Here is a 15,739-nt window from a genome sequence, read left to right on the forward strand (position 1 = left end):
GGACCCTCTACTGCACCACCACCTCAGCAGCCCCTGGAGGTCAGGATCTGTCCTAAGCAGCTCCGGAAGATGAGACAGGAGATTGTGAGGGAGCTGAGAGATGACTTGTTGAGAGAGCTCCGAGGTTCCCTGACTGCTCCCTCCTCTGATGTTGTTCCCTCTTTAGCAGCCGTGTCCAAGATGGTTGCAGACCTGAAGGAGAAAATCTACAACATCAGAAGCCTAGTCCAAGCTCAATACTGGAATATTAGCGACGTAAAGGATGACACCAGGAAGATGCGAGATAGCATTTGACACGAGCTTGGTAGCCAAAGTCAGGGTGCAGAAAGGCTAGCAAATGCCTTGATCTCCAAACTTGACACCCTCCAAGAAAGTGTGACCCAGCTCACCTCGATACAGTCTAGGGCCACCTCGGAGATCATCGAGCAACTAGGGAACGTCTCTGAGGGGATAAGCTTGGTCATGCAAGTTAATCGACTGAGAACGGGAGCCACATCCTCCACTATAAAGAAAACCTAGTGTATTTTTATTTGATTTTATGATGTACAGTTTTCTGAGGACTTTTTCTAATATGTAATCACTCTTGTACTCAAATTTGAATTTAATACAATGAGTAGAAATTTTTTTTCAAAATTGTGCATACTTTTCTGTGTTTTGTGCCTTTTTGCTATGATGACAAAAAGGAGAAGAAAATATGATGAATTGAAATGTAAAGGGAATCACTAAAAAGAAAATCCTTAAAGCAAAAAGTAATCATACTCAAGAACAAATTGACAGATTTTCCCTCTAAAAGTAAGAATTTAAGCTCAAGACATTAAAAGAAAATTTAGAGAACCTAAACAAAATTGAATGCATATGTTGAGGAAAAGAATCTGAAATCTTAAGAAAGCAAATTCATTAAACACATATAAGCCAAATAATTGATTGCATGATATGAAGGCTTATATAATTCCAAATGAAAGGGAGAGCTTTAATTTCAGGATTTACTGATTCATACCTTTTAATTTTGGATAAATTAAATGACTAGACATTTGAATTCATTTCAAAACTTTACTATAAATTTCCTTTTAGTTGAGCAATTCACTTTACAAATACTCAATGTTTTGTCATCATCAAAAAGGAGGAGATTGTGGAGTGATTGGTTATACCCCTATTTGATTTTGATGAGCTCAAAGCATTTGAGTATATTTCATGTTGTACTAATGAATTCAATCTAGTGTTTCAGGCTAATATATATGAATTTATCTTTAAGAGCATCGAGCTTTTGTTCCAAGTCATTTGATTAAGTGTTGAACTCAATTGAGCCAAAGTCTGAAGCTCGAGTCGACTCCGGAAGATTGCGAATCGACTCTAAGTGTTTCAGAGGTTCTGGCACAAGCTCGAGTCGACTCCGGTACACTACGAGTCGACTCCGACTGAGAACAGACAGAAGGACAGAAAGATGAATTTCAGACCCTGTAACTGAGTCGACTCCAGAAGGATTTGAGTCGACTCCAATGCTTGCCGAGTCGACTCCCGACAGTTTTGAGTCGACTCTAAGGAGTAACAGACAGAAAGATAGAGAAGTGTTTTCTGGACCCTGTTACCAAGTCGACTCCAGAAGAATTCGAGTCGACTCCAACGTTTGGCGAGTCGACTCCTAAACAAGCAAGAGTCGACTTTCAGAGGAAAGCAGACTGAAAGGCAGAAAACCAAACAAAGTGGCTCTGAGAGCCGTGTCGACTGCAAGACAGTTCAACTCAAAAGACAGAGGATCAGTTTTTCGGAATTTGAGAGCCGAGTTGACTCCAAGATGATCCGAGTCGACTCGAGAGAGAAATGTAGAAACATAGATCTCTGGAAACCTGAGAACGAGTCGTCTCCAAAAGTGCCGAGTCATCTCCGGATATTGGCGAGTCGACTCCAGGTTTGGCCCGAGTCGACTCCAGGACGGAACAACACTTTAATTCAAATCCTGAACAGTGGGCGAGTCGTCTCCAGTAAAGCATGAGTCGACTCCAGCAACAGCCGAGTCGACTCCAAATCGAGCGAGTTGACTCCGACCCCAACGGATACATTGTCAGAAGGTACAGACTGTGCAGAACGGCTAGAAATCAGTGTCTAACGGCTATTTTTCAAGTGGGACTGTTTAAATAGCCAGATTGAACAGTAGTAGAGTAGAGGAGAGTTACTCCATCTGAGCATTAAGTGTTTTTCAACTTCCAAGAGTCCATTAAAAAGAAAAGTCAAGCAAAAGAAGGAAGAACCGCATTCAATACTTTCCTAGAAGTCTTCCCTTCGCATTCAAGGCTCTTCCTCTGACATCAGATCTTCAGCACACTAAAAGAGGAGACTCAGAGTTCGAGAAGCCCCTTCTTCCTCTTCCAAAATCTGTTTGAGGGTTTCTAACTCTACTCTATTCATATTGATTAATATTTGCTTATAAAGAAGCTTTTCCTGTAACTTTTCCCAAACTGTTTTCTTACTTGATTCAATCAGGAGATTGAATCAAGGATTGTAAGGTTTGTTGGTGAGCCGAAGTTAAAACCAACGGTGTAAGGGTTCGATTGTGATCTCGGAAAAACAATTGGATGGTTCTAGTCGGTGAGCCTGTGAAAACCGACCGAGTTCGTTGTGATCTCGCGAAAACAACAAGTTGGATTGTGAACTTATAAAACAACCGACTGTAATCCAAGAGATTATAGTGAACTCCCAAGTGAAGCTTGGGAAGTGGACGTAGGAGCAAGGGTTAGCTCCGAACTACTATAAATTGGTTTGTGTTTGTATTGGCTGCTGTTCTCTCTCTCTCTTCTTTCACTTCATCTAGTAACTTAACTAGTTTGCTTGCAATAGAATTAGTTAATTACTAATCATAGTTTTTAATTGGTCGAGAATTAATCCAAACCCAATTCACCCCCTCTCTTGGGTTGTCTTCTTGGGCAACATCTTAGTTATTAAAATAACAAAACCTTGCAATGTCCAGCGATCATAATAAATGTCCAAGATAATAGTTCAACTTAAATAATTCTAATCTAAGATAACTTGCATTACAATCCTTCTAGTCGTTCTCCCATTTTGGAACCCCAATAGACTAGTTCTCGAAATCTGTAAAACAACAAGAAATTGTATAATGAACTAAACAACCCAGTGAGTAATGAACACTCAAGCTAGATAAATCAAGCAATAATATGTAGAAAATAAATATATATGTAGTTCCAAGGTACAAATCAAATATTTCTTAAATTCTTAAGATTCTTTTCACGGTTTCGAGATTCTTTTACATATTCAATTCATCTTGTCGATCTTGGACTATGACAATATGTTTCCTGTGGCAGGGTCATCAACACCGACTAATCTTCTTGCAGTGAGTCCATCAAGACAGTCAATTACCAACGTATCTGCCCCCATTGGCGGAGCCTCAACATAGCCAGGTCGAAGTTCAATTAGTTCTCTATTTCATATTTCAGTTATGAAAACATGCAGTGTCGAAACCAAATATCGTTCATATCTTAATTTCTTTCAATTTATCTTATTCAACTCAACAGTCAGGAACTATGACCATATTTTTTCTGTGGCAGGGTCATATCACCGTCTAATCTTCTTACGGTACCAATGTATTAGCCGCCATTGGCAGGATCCTCAACATAGCCCGACTGCGAGTCTGAATCTATTTCAAGTCATTATCTTTTCTCACATTATGTTAAGTGTTCCAAAATGAAAGGTACAATGTTAGAGCAATCAAACACAATCTAAATAAGAAGCAAATACGTTCAATCAGAGTCATACAATATTCTAAAAATATATATATAACCCATGCATCAAATTCGTAATCACGAATAATTTGATTCATACAACATACATAGTTTGTCGAGAAATCTAGTAAAGAGGTTACATTACTTACCTCGCGAACACGATCCACAATAAATCCAATTAATTCTAAAATTTCTCGCAGAATCTAATATCTAAAAATCATATTCTTCTTTTAAAATTCATCACAATACATGTATACAAAAACTTCAATTTTAATATCCGCCCAAGGCTGATCCTGTAGAAGTGCCTAGCACCCTGAGTTTGGGTTCATACCCGTAAACCATCTCCTCTCTTTATTTATTTATTATTATTATTATTATTATTATTATTATTCTTTTCTTTTTTTTTTCCTTCTTCTTTTATTTTTTTTCCCTTCCTCTCCCGACTCCTCTCTTCTCCTATGGCGAAACAGGTGGCCTGTGACCCCCCTTTTCCTTCTTCTTCCCTCTCGGTCAGACTCAGGGACGACCGTGGTGGTCGGCCTCGACGGTGGCAGGAGGCGGCGGAGCAAGCCCGACCACCCCCGGCGGCTGGCGGCCGCGAACACGCCGGCGGCTAGAGCACATGGGCCGAAGTAGAGCACCTCATTTTGGACCCAAATCCGGCACTTGGCCGGCTCCAAACCACCATACACCATGGCTCATCACCAAGAGAGGAGGAGGAGAAGGCCTTACCTTAGCCTCGACAAAGGTTCAGCGGCTTTTTTTCTCTCCGGCGAGAAAAAGGACCACCCCCTACGGCTTTAATGGCTCTCTTCCTCTCTCTTGGGCAGCAACACAAAGAAGAACCCCCCTCCCTCTTCTTGGGTGTGGCTGTTCTACCTGATACCATAAAGGAGAAGGAGAAGAAGCCTTAAAATAGGGGCTCCTTCTTCTTCAGGATGGATCCTCATCCCCCTGCCTCATGTGTGACGCATGTGAGGCCGAAACTTGGGATTGGGTTGCTCAAGTGGAGCAGACCTTGTTCCGGGGTTTCACACTTACAATTTCCATATCATCATCCAGGAGTGAAATTATTTTTACTTGAACAAGTTCCAAGTATAGGGTCATCATGGTGTGTCTCCATCGCAACGATATCAAGAATCTAATAAATGGAAATGAAAGTTACCTTGCTATTTTTCTACCAAGCTCAAAAAGATAAACATAGAATGGTTGATCAATTGGTTCAAAAGGCCATGTATTTGCCAATGGAATTAACACAACCTATTATACAATGCAACCGCAAGGCATTGGGGTGGTTCTAGCACTTTGTGCTCCTTCTTGACCTGTCTTGTCTCTTGGCTACCTCTCCACATGGTTGAAGGTTATTTTCAATGTCTCGGTGAACTATTCTTTGGCTGTACATGCTTAATTTCTTACTATGGATTAGGCTGGAAGCCTCTTATATGCTGGTGCAAGGTGCATTTCTAAGTGCTCTATTCCCAAGCAGAATTGACCGCAATTTAGAAGGGGTTATGCAAAGCCATCTTCAAATTTAATAATACCTCACAAGTTTGGTTAGAGGGGGATTCGAATATGTTAATTGCATGGATTAATGGCACCCTAGTTAATGCTACAAGGCACAAATCCACTATTTTAAGATGCATGGCAGATGAAGATGTAGAATGGAAACTTCATGGCTGCATACATTTACTAGGAAGGAAACCAATCAACTGCTTGGTTGGCCAACCTCAATGTAAAGAGTGATTTTTTTTCTTCTTGGAAAGTGGTCTCCATAGCTTTCTAAACTGCCATTTTCAAATTTAATACCTCACAAGTTTGGCTAGAAGGTGATTCAGATATGTTAATCTCATGGATTAATGTCACCTTAGTTAATGCTCAAGTCACAAAACCACTATTTTCAGATGCATGGCAGATAAAGATGTCTCCCAGAGCATTCATGGATATATATATTTACCAAGAAGGAAACCAATCAACTGATTGGTTGGCCAACCATGGCGTAAAGAGGGATTTTTTTTCTTCTCAAAAAGTTATCCCCATAGTTTTCTAATCTACTACAATGCTTATTGCTCTTCTTTTCTTCGTTTTTAGTTTGGAGAGCTACTTCAATCATGACCCTCCGCACCCCCGCCACCCCGACCCCAACGAAAAAGAAAAAGAAGATGAATATAGAAAGCATAGAAAATTGAACTTGAATGCCTAAAAATGTGGTATTTACTATACTCTATTAAGCGACTCTAATTTTATATACTTTGATTTATTCTAAATTGTATAAACCTTTTAAAAGAATTCTAACGTTCAATTATGAAGACTTAATTCTGCAACTTATTTATTGCGATCATACAATTATTTTCTTTTTTTAAAGATTAGATGATTGCAATTAAGTATTGAGCAAATTATGATTTATTAATTTATAGTACATTGAAAAGAAGGTTGAGGATCCTTGGGATTTGCCAAATTGGCATATGAATGGAATTTTGTTTGATATATAAATCAAAATTTATTCTGTAATAATAATCAATGTGGATAGTTTTGGACATAAAGATTTTCCATAACTCATCTCAATCCCCTCTCCCAGATCCAAATCTCACATTCAATGGTATCTTTTTATAACTCAAATTCCTTCCCGTCTATCTTAACTAACATCCTTCCAATAATCTTATTCCCCTTTATCTCTATCTCCCTCTTTAACAACCTTAATCATCTTTTATATTTATCTCTCATTCTTAAATTTTTATTTTTATTTCATTTTCATGTATTTATTACTTTTTATGTATTTATTAGTATTTAGTACTATTTCTTATCTAAATGCACATCATGCATATTTGCGTGCTGGTTTCCTTTAAAGAGAGATTGTTGTTACAAAAAATTTTCAATGTGTTTGAGAAATCACAAGAGATAGCAATTGTTATAGTAGTTGGAAAACCTTAATAGAATCCTTTTATGGTTGGAAATCCATGAAAAATAAGGCAAGATATAAATTTATATAAATTCTAAAACCATAGACAGGCCCATCACAAACCCATTGCATTGCAAGAATAGCCTTCCATAATCTCCTCCAACTCAGTAACTCTCAATGCTAAGTACTCTAAATTGGTAGATTGATGTATCTACCAATTAATGCACACAGAATATTGATCTCATGGTAAGTTAGCATAAAAACTACGCTCTTATTCTCATAATCACTAATATCTTCTCTTACATATTAATACTCATGGTTCTGAAATTTGACAACAATTTGAATACAAGCCAATTTTTTTTGAGGTTGTTCTCTCAAATCTCATATCTATTGCAGGCCTATCTTAAAGTATATAACTAAGAGATGATATTCATGTAAAAGTTGTGAAGGAGATATCAATGTGATGTTAGAATTTTTTAACCAAGGAATGTAACGAATAGAGATGCTAGGCTTCAGGTGCAACAGGAAGAGGAGGTGCAATGCTTGCTTGTTATCCCTCCTGGTTCTATATTCTTTTCTAGTTCTAGCCATTTATCTTCTAGTTCTAGTTCTTTAATTTCTTCTTTTCTTCTAGTTTTAACTTCTAATTTGATTCACTTTCACTTCTTGTTCCTTTTCATTATGCTACCTTGGTCTTGTGTAGTATGGGGATTCCCTTATCCACCTCATATTTGATATTAAAGTAGGATTAGGATTCCTGTAGTTTTTTTGATTTCTAATTGAAGTCGAATAATATCTGCTTGATTTGAAATTCATTGCCATTTTCCAACTCCTAATTGCAATAGGATTTCTATTTCAAAGTCTCCCAAAATGTGAGGCTACTTTTCAGTTCCTATTCACTTTTGAATTCATAGTTGACAAAGGATTTCTATTTAAGTAGGATTTATCATCAATTTTTAGAAAAAAATATTTCACATCCAATTTTCTTTGAATTCCTAATTGCTTTCAAGTTCCTAGTTTATTTTGAATTTTTGTTGCTTTAAGATTTGTTCCTGCTTAAGTTGTTAGTGCACTAAAATGCCAATTTGCTCTCTAGGGTGGTTTAGGGGCTTGTACATATTGCGCCTCAGTTATCCTAGCAGTATTTGCATCCTAGTCTGTTAGACTACTTGCAAGCATCCGGCAACCAATAGATGCAACCTAAACTAAGCATGCTACTAGTTATCCTGCTAGTATTTGCAACCTAAACTAAGCATGAGGAACCCTAGTTGGAGGCCTACACCCTCCTTCCAATAAAACTTGAATCATTTTTGATCCAATTTATAAGAGAATAATTAACTGGCATCTTATTCTAATTGATCTAAAGATATGTTGTATATGTTAGATTAGTTATTGCGATAGGTCAATTCAGATTTCCATTGATGAAAGACTTGTCTCTTTGGATTTGTTTAGTCACACATTAGCTAAATAGTTTGTCATGGAGATATGGAGCCTTTATCGCATTACTGAACTTCTTGTTGAATCAGATGAAACCAGTTAGTCTTTTTGTTCTTACACAAGCTACATCCTATAATTCAACTATCTATCATTCTAGTGTCTCCATATGACCATGGAGTATGCGCTATAAGATCCTTAGCCATAAGGTTTTCATGGTCCATTAGAATTGTGTTTCATTCTTTTATGAAAACTGTATGCATGAATCTTAATGAAAATAATTAATTATTAGCTATAATTATTTGCAAAACTATTATTTCAAATTCTTTTAAGTTATTATTTGGTTGAGTCTAATATATCTGAGTCATTAGGGTATTTTCTATGTGGAATAGCTTAATGCTCGCTCATAATCTAATCTAGTAAACTGCTATATTCCATATCAAGGATAAAATCTAGGGCATCATAGTCGATAAGCGAGTGTGACCATAAATTTACTAACCTCCAAAGTAGAGCAGGATATTTTGTCATTTATGTTAAAAGATCACTTGGAAGCTCATGCACCTAGTTCACATCTCCATTTTTGACAGTGCACTATGAGGTGCATTGCCCATAACGATACACTTGGGCAAGAGTATAAGATCCTACATCAGTAATAGAAAAACTCTACAAAGTCACTGCATTTGTCAGTAGCCATTGAGGTACGTTGCCCAAAGCTGTGAATAAATATCAAACATTTAGGAATGTCCATTCTTTTATGTGGAAAATATTTTGTCCATTTGGATAAATCCATAGAGCACTCATAGATAGATTGTATGGATAGGTGATGGCAATGATTTCCCAACTATTCTTTATATTAAATATGTAAATACTTTTTAGGGTATGCCCCACTTATAACATAAGTTATATCACAAATAAGGGAAAATAATTAGGGTAGATTGAGAATTTTTTTTAATGTTTTACACATACAATGCATGTGCCCCTGTACCAGATGATAAGAGAGAGATTACGTGGTCACCTTCCCATAACCTTTAGATTAGGGGTTGAGTTTACAAATTCATTTCCTTGTTATCAGAGAATCCAATAGTTATGTATCATATAACTTGTAAAAAGGTCACATAGCTTACGGTCTCATCACCTTATTGCTGTATCAAATTTGAGCGTGGACCACATTATCCCGCTTCAGCTTCCAAGTATCAGTAAGGCCGCTACGCTGCTTGCAATCATCCGACAATCCCGGTTCAGCCTAATCCGGTCCCGACCTCGTCCATAAACCGCTTGATCACCGTCATCAACTCATCGACCGGCTCGGACCAAGCGCCAAAATAGAAAAATGCGTGTTGTTGCCCTTTGAACTCCACCAGCTTCACCCGCTTCCCCCAACCTTCCAACCTCTTCGCGTAGTCCACGCCCCGATCCCTCAGCAGGTCGTTCTCCGCCACCACCACCAGCACCGGTTCCACCTCGACCGCCTCCAGGCTCGGGCTCTCCGGTCCGAACGGGTTCGCCAGTGGGTGGTCCCTGGTCCCACCGGCCGGCAGCGACAGCCTCCAGTACCTGTCGTTCGCCTCCAAGTTGAGGAACAGCTCCTTCGGGCACTGCGCCTCAGATCTCGTGCGCTGGATCCCACCAATGAACGGCATCATCAGAACGAACCCGCAGATCTGGACCGGATGCAGCTCCGCCCGGCCGGCCGCTGAACCGAACCGCACGGCCAGGTGGTGGGCGATATTCGCACCCGCGGATTCGCCGGAGATGAACACCCGGCCGAAGTCGGCCGCCTCGGCGAGCCAAGGATCTTGGTCGGGCGAGACGGCCTGGCGGCGGAGCCACTCCACGGCGGAGGCCCCGTCGTCGATGGCGGCGGGGAGGCGGTGCTCGGGGGCGAGGCGGTAGTCGGGTGCGACGACGACGGCGCGGAGCTCGGCGGCGAGGCGGAGGCAGCAGTTCTGGTAGGCGGACAAGGTGCAGGAGCCGAAGCAGAACCCGCCTCCGTGGAAGTAGTAGAAGACGGGGAGCTTCAGGCCGTCGGAGGGGAGGCGATTGCGGGGTTTGTAGAGGCGGAGGTGGAGGTCGTATGCGGCGTCGAACTGGACATCCTTCCACACAACGGTGCCGTCGTCACGGACGGGGACGGGGACGACGGGATTGGGGGATCGGAGGATGGAGCCGTCGCTGAGGACTTGGAGGATGCCGAGGCAATCCTCGACCACGTGCGGAGGAGAAGGAGCGGATGACATGGTGGTGGTCGTGGTAATGGATGGGGTTTTGTTATGTGGGAACTATGAAGGCGTATGGTGAACTATGACGGGGTTTGAGGGGATGGAATATGATGGGTAGAGACTTGAGCGGAAGAGAAGTCTTTATAATGGTGTTTTGCGAACAGGTCAGTTACTTGAGAGAGTTATCCTTGACCAACGAAAGCCGGCTGGAAAGCTTCAATCGTTGACCACCATCTAGCCGCCACCTGCGTCAACGAAAGCAGAATCCTCGGCTACATCACCACCTGCGTCATCTTATCTAGCCGCCACCTCACCTCCTACGTCATCTTACTCTAGTTGATTCGCTAGGAAATGAACAGCTTGTTGTCTTGTTGATTGGCTATTCATTATGGTTTTAAAAATATTGGTCATGAGGAGATTGACGTTTACATTAAGAACTTATTACATTTGTCACTATTATCGTGACCGGTACTAACACCTTTTTACCACGTGGCCTCTTAGTTATGAAGTACTTATTTGGTATCAGATTTGGGTCCTAGTATTATTCTTAATATATTAAATAATTCGTTAAAACATGCTATGCTCGTTATTTTGCATATCATGACGCACAAATTAGGAGGAAGTAGAAGGAGAGTTATTAAACTAGTAAGTGCCCATAGTTGTATAAACTAATAACTCAATAAATTGTTTTAGAAAATAAATATAAGATACTTATTATTAACATTGGCATAAATAATCTTGGCTTTGATGTTGGCTTATGAAATGCTCTTTAGAATTATCTTTGAATTATTATGAAATGCTCTTTGGCGGCTTGATGGTTGTCCACCTCTGCTCAGCCTTCAGCAACCATTAGATGGGCTTCCAACTCAGCTGCCTTCCACCTAGTCTCCTACAGCTCTAACTCTAGCTGCTCAACCTGGTACGAGAGCACCGTATAGTGCTTATGCATCAAGGCAAGGAGGTTGGCATTCTACAAATACAAAAGAAGATGAGCTTGAGCAAAAACAAAACCACCATAGATTGAGAGCTTACTTTGACAACCATCTTGAATGCTATTGAGAAGAGGGTATGGAATGTGCAATCCAACAAATTGAGCCAATCTTGGGAAAAAGGATCTTATGCACCAACTCTTGGGCAATCCGAGAATCCTTCACCCCAGAGTCAGAGATCTTCACTGACCAGTGGGGTGTGTATTCCTTGAGCGTTGAGCCAATCTTCACTGCCTATATCTCCCGCTGGAGCCGGAGGATCATCGACATGGCCTCGCTCGCCGCCGTCGATGACGCGTTCCGCTCCTCCTCCAGCTCCCCGCACAGCTCCTGAATCGACTGCTGCTGCCTCGCCAGGGCCTCCCGGAGGACGGCCACCTCGTCCTCCACCTCCACCCGGGCCACATCGCCGGCCGCCGGCGGGTCACGGCGGGCCTCTCCCTCCTCCGCCTGATCCAGCTTGCGCTTCACGGATCGCCGCCAGGTGGTGGACGGCGGCGAGTAGCAGGGGCAGGTCGCGCAGGGGCATGACGGCGAGGACCTTTCCGAATCCATGAATCCCTCGAAAACATCCAATAAATGAATCAATCTACACAATAAGCATACTTGCTCCCTTTCGAGATGAAGGGATCGAAACGGGAGGACGAAGAATCAGAAATTGGATGGAAATGAGGGAGAATCTAGGGTTCAAAACCCTAGATTTTTATTTTCTTATTTCTCTATGCCGTTTTTTCGAGAGAGAGAGGGTGGGTGGCGAAGAGAAAGGAGGTGGGCGGTTGGCGAGACACGGTGGGAGCGCGAGTTGTTGATTTTTCAGATATTTTTCTTTTGTTTCTGCCCGATTATTTTGATCTCGATCCGGATGGTATTTTAAGAATCCCATTATATTTATAATAACCGGATTTATTTCCCAAAATAGAAGAAGTTGTCCATGGGCCAACCTGTGGTTTTCTTTTTAGCCCGTCCCATTGCAACAGCATGCGTGTTCGTTTTATCCATGCCCGCGGAAAAGGCAGCCCATCGATATGACATCCCTTTTTCTCATGCTCTCACCATCTTTTCTGCATAAATCTGTAAATTAATTTGATCCCCATACTGGAGATGTGGTCATCCTCTTCGAAGTACTTGCTGACATTTGCAGCATTAAAAGCTTACAGAAAATGCAAGGAAATTTATTACGTTGATTGATGTTATCAGGGTTTCCCTTTGATAATTGTGGATATTAAGACGTCCGAGATCTTGCTGTACTAAAGTGTCACCGTATTATCACACTATTGTGACGCAGAATTTGCAAAGAATAAACTTTATTATCACAATATTATCCCAATGAGATCTCTTCAATAAAGGCAAATGTTATATTCATGCTTTTCTTTTGTTGGTCCTTACATGCTAGAATAGAACAAATGCACACCGATCTAATTATATGAGTTTTCTGGTGTGTCTTTTTAATTAAGTGGATGAAAAATTTGACGTGTCGATGAAAAAAATAAGTGGATGAAAAAAAAGATAGAAAGGATTGTTTTGTTCTAGTTTCTTAATTTTTATGTTTCAATAACTGTACTATTTTGTTGAAAAAAATTTGATGTATTAGAATTTTCATTTATCATTATCTACATTCTGTTTTACTGTAGATTTACGACTCCGCAGGCGGTAGACTCCACTTCATCAACGGATTGATCGGGATCGGCACAACCGCACAACCCCGACGACGGCGCTTCCGGCTTGACTCTCGTTTGCATTTTGCTCCTCATCCTCATCCTCATCCTTTTATATTTTGATTTACTTGCAGTGATTGTCTCTATTGCTTTGTTGGATAATATTATTTTTAGATTCAAATGTCTAATAGAAAATATGAATATGAGTATGAAAAACTCAAAAAGAAAAAAAAAATCGAAAAACTCATTCAATCTCAAAAAGGAGCTCTACATAGATTTGTTGCCATAAACAAATAAAACACCACATCAAGTTCAACTCAGAAATTAGTAACAGAACGAGTACCAGAAATAGAGTTAGAAGATGAAATGAAAAGAACGAAACAAAATGAGATTGACAACCAGATTCATAGTAGTATTCAAATATTTACTAAAACAATCTCCAGTGAAGAGCACAATCAGAAATTAGATGGAGATAGGATAAATAAGGATAGTGTAGAGCTTAGTGAAACTAGAGCTTATGATCTGGGTAAATGGAAACAAATTGATACAAAGTTGAAAGATCTATTAGTTGAAAGAGGTCCAATTAAAAATTATGATTTTTATTTTTCGAGGGATGAAAATAATAAACACTTCTTTACGATACATTACATTCGTAAGTTACCTAATCGTAAAAAACATGATAGAAGATGGCTAGTGTATTTGAAGGATTTGGATAGGGTATATTATTTTTGTTGTAAATTATTTGATTCAACGCCTAGCATGAGTTACTTAGTTAATAAAGGAACAAGGGACTGAAAAAATCGAGAAATTATGCTAAAAAATCATGAAACAACTAATGAACATATTACTAGCATGAATAAATGGATTAATATAGAAGTGAGATTGTTGAAAAATAAAATAATTGACAAAAATCTTCAAAAACAAATAAACCAAGAGATGGATCATTAGAAAAAAATACTATTGAGAATTATTGCTATCGTGAAAAATTTTGCAAAAAATAATTTAGCACTTTGGAAAAAGAATGAAAAGATCTACCAAAGCAATAATAGAAATTTTTTAAATCTTATTGAAATGATTGCAGAATTTGATCCGATAATGCAAGAACATATTCGACGCATTCAAAATGGTGAAATTCACAATTATTATTTAGGTCATAAGATTCAAAATAAAGTGATTCAAATGTTAGCATCTAAAATTAAAACTATAATAGTTAAAAAGATTAAAAGAGTAAAATACTTTTCTATAATACTTGATTACACTCCTGATCCAAGCCATCAAGAATAAATGATCCTAGTTTTAAGATGCGTAAATACTTCAACAAGTTTAGTAAAAGTAGAAGAATATCTTTTTTTAGAATTTTTAGAAGTAGATGATACTTTGGAAAAAGCCTTTTTAGTGAACTTATAAATATAATAGAAAGCATAAACTTGAGGTTAATGATATAAGAGGACAAAGGTATGACAACGGATCTAATATGAAAGAAAAATAACAAGATGTGCAAAGAATATTATTGGATATAAATCCTAGAGTATTTTACACATCATATGGATGTCATAACTTGAATTTAGTATTATGTGATCCTGCTAACTCATGTCCTAAGGCTATATCTTTTTTTAGAGTGATATAACGAATTTATGCCTTATTTTCTTCTTCTACAAAATGATAAAAAAATTTACAAGATAATGTATCCACATTGACTCTTAAACCCTTGTCATAGTCACGTTGAAAAAGTCTTATTAAAAGTGTCAAAGCAATTAAATACCAAGCTCCTAAAATAAGAGATGCCTTAGTTCAATTAGTGAAAACTAGTGAAGATCCTAAAATAAAGAGTGAAGCAACAACATGCTTAGCTACATATGAGATTGAGAATTTTAAATTTTTATTAGAAATGAATATTTGGTATGATATATTGTTTACTTTTAACTCAGTTAGTAAAAACTTACAATCTGAAAACATGCATATTGATGTTGCTATAAATCAATTAAAAAGTCTTCTTTTTTATTTGAAAAGTTATAGAGGAAATGAATTCATGATTGCTTTGATTTCATCTAAAAAAATTGCAAATAAAATAAAAATAGAGCCTACATTTTTGTAAAAAATGTGTGATCTATAGAAAAAATAATTTGATGAAAATAGTGATGATGAGACAGTAAGATCAGCTGAAGAATCTTTTAGAATTAATTTTTTATATATCGTAGATCGAGTTATTTCTTTAATTCAAAATAGGTTTGAACAATTCCCCATATATGAAGATGTTTTTGATTTTTTGGTTAATTTTAGAAAGTTAAAATATTTTAATGAAAAGGATTTGAAAAAGTGTTTTCTTAATCTTGAAAACTTTTTAAAGTATGGTGAATATTCTGATATTGACGGTCTTGATCTATTTTTAGAGTTAAAAGTTTTAAAAACAAAAATTAGTACCCCTATTGATACTTTTATTTTTATAAAAAAAATAGATTTTTTTTCAAATGCATGCATTGCTTACAGGATATTGTTAGCAATACTTGTAACAGTTGCTTCTGCTGAAAGAAGTTTTTCAAAAATTAAAGTTGATAAAATCTTATCTACAGTTCACTATGTCCCAAGAAAAAATAAAGGGATTAGTTATATTATCGATTGAAAATAGTATTTTATTGAATCTTGAGTACGAAAGTTTGATTAGTAATTTTGCATCTCAAAAATCTAGACGAATTATTTTTAAATAAAATTTAAAGTATTTTGCATTTATTAAAATTTTTCATTATTTTTTTTCAAAAAAAGGCCTTCCTTAATGAGTTCGCCTTAAGCCTCCAAATACATTCGGCTGCCCCTGCCT

The 15,739-nt window shown here is 38.3% G+C and overlaps 1 pseudogene; it reads right to left on the minus strand.

Moving 5' to 3' along the window:
- Positions 1–6,069: 6,069 nt before the first annotated feature.
- Positions 6,070–10,427, minus strand: LOC149768532 (strigolactones hydrolase CXE15 pseudogene; annotated as a pseudogene).
- Between the last annotated feature and the right edge of the window lie 5,312 nt (positions 10,428–15,739).

Source organism: Phoenix dactylifera, chromosome 1 (assembly GCF_051530095.1).
Source record: "Phoenix dactylifera cultivar Ajwa chromosome 1, Ajwa_hap1_PhDact_Kaust_v1.1, whole genome shotgun sequence".
NCBI lineage: Eukaryota > Viridiplantae > Streptophyta > Magnoliopsida > Arecales > Arecaceae > Phoenix > Phoenix dactylifera.